Source organism: Natrix helvetica (assembly GCF_964273705.1).
Source record: "Natrix helvetica genome assembly, chromosome: 4".
Classification (NCBI taxonomy): Eukaryota; Metazoa; Chordata; class Lepidosauria; order Squamata; family Natricidae; genus Natrix; species Natrix helvetica.
The window spans coordinates 141,423,789-141,432,159 of record NC_138550.1 but is presented as its reverse complement, the minus strand read 5'-3'; positions in this window follow the sequence as shown (position 1 = coordinate 141,432,159).

The following is an 8,371-nucleotide window of genomic DNA, read 5'->3' as shown; positions in this document are numbered from 1 at the left end:
TTAATTTACAGAAATTGTTTTTGTAAAATAGATATTTGGAAGATTTCTGCTCAGATTTCTGAAATGTGTCTTCCTCTGGTCTCTATTTGGATGCAAGGAAATTCTCAAAATCGGCTAGTCTGGTGATAATTTTTCGTTAGGCTAACCCTGCTCTTTGGAACAGAGGTAGCCATTGCTCTCTTTAGCTCAGGAATTCTCCGAACCAGAGGGTCCATTTCTTCTCGGCGCCCCTTTTTTTGAGCCGGCGAGTAAACGTGCCCCTCCCTCTCCCCCCTCCCTTATCAGAAACTCGGATCGCGTGCAAATTCCTTCCCCGGCGAGGGCCTTTTCTCCCACCGGCAAAGAGCAATCGGGGAAAGCCCTCTTCGCCGCCTCGGTCTGGGAAATCTCTCTTCCCACGCCCCGCAGCTACCAGTGACCTTTTTCCCGTAACATAATCCTCAATTCCGCTTGTGAGTTTTCTTTATATCCCACACAATCTGGTCCTAAGGGATAGAAAAAGGACCCCCGGTTTCTCCTTCTGCTAACATCTTGGCCAGCCGACTGCAACGGAAACTGCCCGGAAAGGGAACAGAATCGGTGAAAGAAGGCAGCTGGGAGTCTCCCAAGCGCCGATCGACGAATAGAAGCTTCCCAGATCCACATACGTAGTCAAAGATACTTATGTGGAGAATATTGATGCATAAATGTGTGTGTGTGTGGGGGTGTTTATGCGTGCAAACCTGAGCGCGTGAGCATTCGGGGAAACCAGAAAATGCGAGGCTGATCGTGTGGTTCAATTGCTGGGTTTTGATCTCCGCCACGCAAAACGCAAATCCCTTGTGCTTTCGGGAATGCATTTTGAAGACCAAGAAACCAGACAAGATTGGCACGATGCAGGATTCTTTTTCTATCCCCCCCCCAAAAAAAACCATACTTAAAAGTGACTGCAGGTAAATTTCTCCCACCGAGGTAGCCAGCAACACCTTGTTTCGCAGGCAAGGTCTTAACTGTCTATTGAGAGAGAACAGCGTCAACCCCGTCTGATTTTGGAGTGTCTGCGCAGGCGTCAAAAGCAAAAGAACATTTCTAGACAATCCCTATCAATGTATAGTTTGCCTTGACCACCTACAAAAGTGGCAGTTGGACATTTTCAGGAAAAGTTTTAAAATGTCCTCATACATGTGGGGGGTTGAGAAAAAGGATGAGATACTTTATCCGAGGATAAATTTATGGTACTGTAGGAAGTTATCACCTAGCCCTCTCCCAGAAAAATGAAATATCCTAGGAAATATTGATAAGGCAGAATATTATATTTTCCTGGATGTGAAAAAGGGAGAAACACATTTTAAACACTAAATTCCTACAGCTTCCTGCCCATCCCCACTTTATCAATGGGCCATTAAGAAGGCCAAGCTAGTCCACTTTACATAATAAAGAGTTCTCCTCTTCAGCTGTGATGGGATTAAGGCAGGATAATAAGCCTTTACTCAACTGACCACATGGCATCTGAACTCAAACCTGGATTCAAAACAGCCTAGAGGGTTGCCCTTGCACGGGCCCATGGGAGTCTGACAACCAATCAGAATACACTTCTTACACAGGAACAGGAAACAGATAGGTGGGGCAGAACAGATTATAAAAATCCCTGCAAGCCCTTCTTCTTGTCTTCTCTTCCCTTCTCTTCTCTTCTCCACCAACATTGAAGCATGTGATCACCTTTTCTGTTCAGGACTCAGGCCATGTGGTCCTGTCCACCATTAAACCATCTTTCCAAGCAGCCTCCATGTCTCCAGTGTCTTTTTTCCCCACTTGGAGCCGAACCCAGAAGGACATTTCTCCCAACAATTGGCACACCACAGATGGGACTCCAAGCTAGCCTAACAAATGGATATGGCCCAGGTAAGCCTCCCATGCCGGCACAGACCCCATTGAGTCTGTGGGTGGACTTTATCTTGGCCTTAGCCATTTGGATCTAGGCTTTAAAGGGGTTTTGAGTTTGAGCTCAAAGGCTGCCTGGAAAGAAGGTGAGTACCTCTAAATTTTAATTCTCTAAAATTTAATTTTAAAGCATGGGAAATGTGTGTATGCCTGCCTGTGTGTGACTAGTGTGTGTGAAAATGGATGGAAAAGTGAATGGATTTTTTATTTTTTGTTGTTGCTGCTGTTTTTGTCCTGTGAGAGAAAAAAAGCTAAAGCCCATAAGAAAGTTAGTGAGAAAAAGGGAGGTACGCATACCCGCTCCGACAGCACCCCTCCTGGGTCACTGTGCGGCTGGTCCTCCGGGTCTCTTTCCCCAAGACTTGAAACTGTAAGAAAAGTCCCTGCGTGAAAGGGCGCGAATCGAAAGTCCCTGCGTGAAAGGGCGCGAATCGAGAGAAGGTTCCCGCGGTGAGGAACGCGATAAAAGTCCCTCCGAAGGGCACCCCCAGAAAAGTCCCTCCGAAGGGCACCAATAAGACCCTCCGAAGGGCAAACAGAGAAAGTCCCTTCAAAAGGGCGCGAAAGGTCCTCTAAGGACGCGAAAGTAAAGTGGGGAAATACGAAGTGGCAAACCCGGCTAGGACGAAGTGAACCCACATCTAAACGGGATCATGGGAAGCGGTAGCTCGAGGGTAGCCATGGAAACCCCCCTAGGGGAGTTGTTGGGGGCCTGGGACGAAAAGCAAATGCCCGTCCTGGCCGGAATGAAGAAAAAAAAGAGCAGATTGTAGAAAATGGGCTTTGCTGAAAGATGATACAGGAAAAACTAATTTGGCTGAAAAGGTACTTAAAAGGAAATGGTGGGATTTCTTTTTTTTTCCTCTTGTCTGTCTCTTTCTCTGTCTTCTATATAACCACGTGGTTTTTGTTTCTTAAGATTTGTGCCTTCCCCAATTTAACTGAAATTCATGGTGGGAATGATTTTGTTTTTCCCTCTTTGTCTGTGTGTGTGTATGTCTAAGTCTTTGTGCACCCTCAAGGTAATTGTAACTAAGATGTCTCCAATCCAAAAGACAAGAATTTTAAAGTGTTCAAAGAAAGAAAGGAGTAAACTGGCAGAAATTGCCTTCGCTCAGTTTGTTGGGCCCACAAAAACTGAGTGAAGGTGGAGGGAATCTTTGCTTTGCATCTGTTTTGGCCAGCAGAGACAGAGTAAAGATACTTTTTTCTTCCTTCCTTCCTTGCCTATACCTTAAAGTAACAACCCAGGAAATGTTTGCAAGAAAAGTTTCATCCTTGCATTTATTGTGTGTCTAAATGATTTTACCTGTCCATTTCTTTCCTGGAGCATGTGAATCCAGACCCCATTTCTCATCTGTGATATCCCCATAATGTTTATCTGTTTATCTGCTTAGTAACTAATGGTTTTATTTTTTTCAAACTCTGCCTGCAAGCTATCTACCCCCCCCACGCCCCTCCCTTACCTCTAATCCTCCAACAATGCCTTTTCTGTGGGGGAGGGAACCTTGTTCTCATGTCTTTCAGCCCTAGAAGATTGTACTCTTCAGGTGAGTATAGATTTTTTTTCCCTTTGGGGGGGAGGAGGAGAGTGTTGCCTTGTGTGTGCATGTATGAAATGAAGGAAATTCCTACTAAAGGTTTGCCTTCAACCTGAGTAAAAACCCTCTGCACATTTTTCTGACCAACCTACTCTTATTAGTCCTAAAGTAAAAACCTGGCCTCCAGAAGGCAGTTTTGATTTAGATTTTGTCAACAAATTTGCTGATTTTCTGGCCACCATCAGATGAATCAAGGGCCCCACCCAGATGCAAATGATGTGTTAATGAAAGTCTCCATACATCTTGATATTTAAAAATGCCAGCGCGTGCTGGGATATCAAGATAGAATTTGGATCTTTAAAAATTAGCCAGCATCCGCTGGCAGGTCCAAATTAGAAACGAACACCCCAGGGCAGAGACAGGTATTAACAATCTAGTGCTTAAGGAAATAGGACAACGGGGTCACTTCAAGCAAAAGTAAGAAATTTAGCAGGTAACAAAAAGGTAAAGCCTGTCTGAATGGAAGACCTAGGTAATTGGACTTGATTAATTTGATGTAATGTCTGTTAAGAAATTCTGTGTGTGTGCGCGTGATCATTTCCAGACCTGGAGGGAAGTTGAGATCCTTTAATAATAGAAAATGGAGCTCATTGGCTTATGTACAGCTCCCTGAAGTAATTGTAATAACTGCCTTGCATGAAGAACGAATGAAATGGGATTTTTGTATGTGAAATTAATGATTGCAGTGCAAATGTGAGTATGTTGATGGTAAAGTTGGTATGAATGTAGTTTGATTCCCTTTCATATAAAGAAGCAGTCAGTTACAAGGTTGTTTAATGGTATGTGTGTGTATGCATGTGTGTTATCATTTCCAAACCTGAAGGGAGGGTGAGATCCTCTAATAAAAGAAAATGAAGCTTGGTGGCTTGTGAAAAAAAAAAAAAGCTTCCTGAAATACCTATGATTGTTTGGCATGAGCAAGCACGAAGGTCTGATTGCAATATGAATGTGAGTATGTGTCCCTCATGCCCCAGGGAGTGATAAGTGAATGGATGCAGAGATCCACGTGATTGCCTGTGTGAATTCCCCCCCCCCCTCTTCCTTCTGGGTCATTCTTTGGAGGGAAGTAGGAAAAGCGGGGAGAATGAATGTCTGCTCATTTTACCATGAGTGTGTGTATGAAATGCCCCAGTGATACCTGTGAATGCCTCTGGGCATCCCCCCCCCCTCCTTCTTTCCCTCCTTCCTTTTGGGTCATTAAAGGCTGAAATTTTTTCTCCTCACTTTAACCACTTTTCCCCCCCCTCTCTTCTGAGAAATTTGGAGTAAATGGGTGATCTGCTCCCGCTTACCTTTCACTATTGTGATCTTTTATCTGCATATAACAATTATGCAGTTACATTTCTTTGCTCTGAATACAATTTTGATTTTTTTTTCTTGAAATTTTTGAGGTTTAAAATGCTTAATTAAACCTATAAAAAGGAATGATTTTGAGATATTTTGCTTACATTTGTAAATGTTTTAACATACTTAATGAGAATTTGCTTCCATCTGAATGGAATTTGATATTTTGGAGTGTTGACTCAAAGTACCTTTTTTTTTTAAATTGCATTTTTTTTTAAAAGCTGTTCTTCTTACCTCCCTCTTTTACACCTGAGTGCATTTTTAAACGCTTATGAGTCAAGGTGCTCTACCCTATGAGATTTTGTTTGTTTGTTTGTTTGCAACACAAGTTGTTGTCCATCTTGGAAATTTACTCATCTTACTGCAAAAGTGTTTCAATCATACAGGCAGTGGGAATGTCATGTTCCATGAAATTTACATCGTCTACCTCCTGAAATAATGTTTGGATTTCCACACTTGGACAGAATGGATGATATTCCACAACATGAGACTAAAGATATGTCTGTAAAGAACTGTATTCTTGGCCTCTCTTTTTTTTTTAACCTCAGAAACACAGGACTGCTAGCTCAAACCATAACTCTCCAATTTGCTGCTGGTGATTGCCTCCTGATAAAACCTGACATGAGGAGAAAAAAAAAAAACTTAGCCAAGCCTGGGACAGACTGCCAAGACTGACTGACCACTCTTACCAGCCTTACCACCAAACCAAGCATGCCACCCTAGCAGACATGAAAGAACCCTAAAGGAGATGAAGAAGTAAAGACCAAAAGACTCTCTTCTATCCCCAGAAGACAGCTGTAAAGACTATGGGGGAGGGTGGAAACTGATTGTAAAGTTTTGTTTCTTTGCCTCCTTCACAGAAATTGTAATTGTAATTCTTCTTTCCTGTCTCATTTATATTGTAATCAGTTTAATGTATTCATGTAAGAATTGTATTTGAGAATGGCTAGCACAGCAAGTTCTGAACACCTTAGATTCCTGGCTGGTGGGAGGGAAATTTTGTCCAAAATATCTGTATTTTCTGTATTTTGAAGCAGACACACACACACACACACACACACACACACACAAAAGAGAGAGAGAGGGAGAGGGGGGGGCTCCATTCAGAAACTATCTCCTCCACAAAGCTTTTCTTAGGTTGATTTTTTTCCCCTGGGGAAAAAAAAAGCCTAAGCAGTGATATCTCCCTTTTAATCCCATAGGGGAGGGTCAGTTCCCCTCAGGCAATTCCCCCACTTGAAGAGTAGCAGAAAGGATCTTCAAAACTCAAACCCTGTGACTCAAAAATAAATGATGCTGCCCAATTGCCCAGTAAAGCAGGACATGTTGCACTGGTGGTCTCTGATAGGAGTCCCTGGGCTCATTGTGTGTAACTTAAAAAAAAATACTAAATAGCTTGTATTGCACACTAGCTAAACTCAATTTGGCCTCACTAAAATAGGAGCCAGGGCAAGTTAAAGAAATCCCTTGGAAATGGGCAGCCTGTACTTCTTTAAAAGGAAGAATCCTTCAATGGCTGTGAAGTTTTTTTGGGACTTCTGCTTGCTTGTAGTCTGGAAGCTCACAGAAAGTGATATCAAACACCTGAAAATAATTGGCATGGTAAATTGGATATTGTAAATTTCTTTCCAGAAATTGTGCCCTGGTTGCTAAGACCTTCATGGTTGAAAGCTCTCTGGGAGCCACTGAAGGGATCCTTCTGCTGTCTCTTTCAATGCTTTTCCATCAGAAAAATTAAGTTTCCCTGATCTGACCAATTTTATCTTTTGTCAAAAACATGTGCGTTCCACTCACATTTTTTTGAAAAAAAAAAGGAGGGATTGTAGGAAGTTATCACCTAGCCCTCTCCCAGAAAAATGAAATATCCTAGGAAATATTGATAAGGCAGAATATTATATTTTCCTGGATGTGAAAAAGGGAGAAACACATTTTAAACACTAAATTCCTACAGCTTCCTGCCCATCCCCACTTTATCAATGGGCCATTAAGAAGGCCAAGCTAGTCCACTTTACATAATAAAGAGTTCTCCTCTTCAGCTGTGATGGGATTAAGGCAGGATAATAAGCCTTTACTCAACTGACCACATGGCATCTGAACTCAAACCTGGATTCAAAACAGCCTAGAGGGTTGCCCTTGCACGGGCCCATGGGAGTCTGACAACCAATCAGAATACACTTCTTACACAGGAACAGGAAACAGATAGGTGGGGCAGAACAGATTATAAAAATCCCTGCAAGCCCTTCTTCTTGTCTTCTCTTCCCTTCTCTTCTCTTCTCCACCAACATTGAAGCATGTGATCACCTTTTCTGTTCAGGACTCAGGCCATGTGGTCCTGTCCACCATTAAACCATCTTTCCAAGCAGCCTCCATGTCTCCAGTGTCTTTTTTCCCCACTTGGAGCCGAACCCAGAAGGACATTTCTCCCAACAGTACCTCCTGGCTACAGTTTCCTTTAAAACGCAGACCCACCAATTGAAGTGGAACTTGATCTAAGAATTTGGGAGTCACTAACTTTGCAAAGCAGCTTTTAAATCACATATACGGTACTTTCGCTGCCACCCCTTCCGAATCACAAGCAAAAAGTGTTTAAGGGTCAATGTTTATATATAGTACAGAAATAAATGGTACATTAGGTATATGCAATGAGTCAGAAAGCAACTACGGTAATTGAACAATAAAATACATTAGAGGTAAGAATTGAACAGTAGAAACCATTGGTTAAAGATATCATTCCAAAGGGCAAATTTATGGGTTACTCTACATGAGTAGAGCTTTTTCCAAGAGTTTCTTTCATAATACTTGCAAATGTATTCAAGGACCTCTAGAATACACTCCCTATTGTTTAGTTTCTAAAGAGGTTACTTCCTGCAGCTAAAAATAAAGAAATAAAGAAATGGCTTTGGCTAAAACAAAAATGGGTATCTTGAACTTTAAAAGGAAACATGGATGCCATGCTAAAGCTACTACCATCTTTATTAAAAAGCTAAGAATGAAACCTAAAATTCCAGATAACATTACTATGGAGGAGAAGACTACATTAATTTTATTTATGGGGCAGTCCAAAAGTCATCATTTTAAGACTCATATCACTACAAATTTTCAGTTTATTTGTGCAACTGAACAAATTGATATGTAATATTTTTTAAATGTGTTCATTTTTATATTAAATCATTTTGTGCTTTCTAAATACAGAAATATGAAGAGTAATTGAATGTTTATGCCCTTATTTGAATATTATACCACTCATTTCCTACAGTATATGTATAGTATAACACACACAACATAAACATTCAATTATTCTAATAACTTGCTTTTTGTATTCAATGAGTCTATGTTGTATGTTTCTCTTGTTAGTAAACTTAGTAAATATTTCACAAGTGGCAAGTTTATCAGTTACATTACTCCTTTCCAGCTGGATTTGTATCTTTCTTAGAACTTGCCACTGTATTCAAGGATTTTTTAAAAGAATATGTTGTTGTTTACTGCTAAAAATACAAGTCTTTATT